The 1,582-nt window shown below is 47.7% G+C and overlaps 1 non-coding gene across 1 annotated transcript; it reads left to right on the forward strand.

The window, feature by feature from the left end:
- The first annotated feature begins 1,241 nt into the window (after positions 1-1,241).
- On the forward strand, positions 1,242-1,347 carry LOC130888302 (U6 spliceosomal RNA). Its single transcript, XR_009058436.1, has one exon. It is a non-coding gene; the product is annotated as a U6 spliceosomal RNA (small nuclear RNA).
- The last annotated feature ends 235 nt before the right edge of the window (positions 1,348-1,582 follow it).

Here is a 1,582-nt window from a genome sequence, read left to right on the forward strand (position 1 = left end):
GATTATTCTTGCTTAACATGAGGATTTCCAGTTACATCGATTTTCCTGCAAGTATCATAATTTCATTTTTCTTTACGGTTGAATAAATATTGTGGTTATGAACTGCGCCCTAACCTTTGTAAAGTCTACCCAGTCCTTCCCAGGTAATCATTCTTAATATCAAGCCTCTTGCCTGCAGCCCTCCTCTTCTGCCAATATTTAATGCCCTGGAAATCTGTGTGGCTCCATCTGCAGATGGCTGCCTTCCAGGCCCTCCTCGGGAACTAGTGGCACCGCAGCGCCCCCTGCTGGCAAAGTCTCAGAAACCACCTTCTGGGTCGCCTAGCTTGAACTAGGGCCAAGTCCCTGAGGTTCAGAGTCTAAACCAGGCATCTTGGTTCAGGCCAGTAATCCCATCACTAAGGAGATTTAGGCTGCGGGATCTTGAGTTCACGGCAAGTCTGGGCCACATAGCCAGGCCCCACCACAAGGAAACACAAACATGGAGTCCACTACCATTGTTCTTTGGAGAGAGAGCTATGAAGAGATGTCTTTTCTTCTGGCTCTCTCTTCCCGTTCTTTCCACGGAGTTTCAGAGTGTCAATGACACTGGGACAGACGTCCAGAGGAGACTTCACACGGAGGAAAACGATCAGAGAATAGCAGTGGTAAATCCAGAATGCGGTCACCTGAAGCCTCCTTCACAGGACTGCACTTGTTGGAAGGGAACAGGCGGGGTGGGAAAGGAGGCACTGGGTGAGCAGAGCAGAGTGTGGGCAGAGCACTGGCTTTTCCACTTGCAGAAATGACCTTGAACTCTGATCCTCCTACCCCTACTTCCTTTTTTTTTTTTTTTTTTTGGTTTTTCGAGGCAGGGTTTCTCTGTGGTTTTGGAGCCTGTCCTGGAACTAGCTCTTGTAGACCAGGCTGGTCTCGAACTCACAGAGATCCGCCTGCCTCTGCCTCCCGAGTGCTGGGATTAAAGGCGTGCGCCACCACCGCCCGGCATCCTACCCCTACTTCCAAGCACCAGGTTTCTTAACTACAGTTTTTTGTTATTCATTTTCTTTATTCTGGTGACTTCTTATTGTTTTCTTCTTCCTTTGCTAAAAGTATCCTTTTCTAAGCTGGGCAGGGTGACATATGTCTGTAATCACTTGGCTGATGGAGGCAGGCGAATCAAGAATTCAAATGTAGCCTCAGCTACAAAGAAAGATTAAAGCCAGCCTGGACTATATGGTATCCTATCTAGAAAGAAAAGAGTATTGCTTCTGCAGTACATACACTAAAATTGGAACAATGCACAGAGGATTAGCATGGCCCCAGAGCAAGGGTGACATGCAAATTCACGAAGCATTCCATATTTTTCTGCATGAGGCAACCCAGATCCAGACAGACAAACATGGCATGTCCTCACTTACACGTGGTTATTAGCTGTAAAGTAAAAGATAATCATGCTACAATCCACAGACCCAGAGAGGCTAGGTAACAAGGAGAGCTTATGGGGGACTCATGGATCTCCCAGGAAGGGGAAAGAGGATATTTTGCTGGTTGAACAGAGGTGGGCTGGGTTGGAACAGGAGGGATCAATGGGGGATTGGGG

This window comes from Chionomys nivalis, chromosome 16 (assembly GCF_950005125.1).
Source record: "Chionomys nivalis chromosome 16, mChiNiv1.1, whole genome shotgun sequence".
Classification (NCBI taxonomy): Eukaryota; Metazoa; Chordata; class Mammalia; order Rodentia; family Cricetidae; genus Chionomys; species Chionomys nivalis.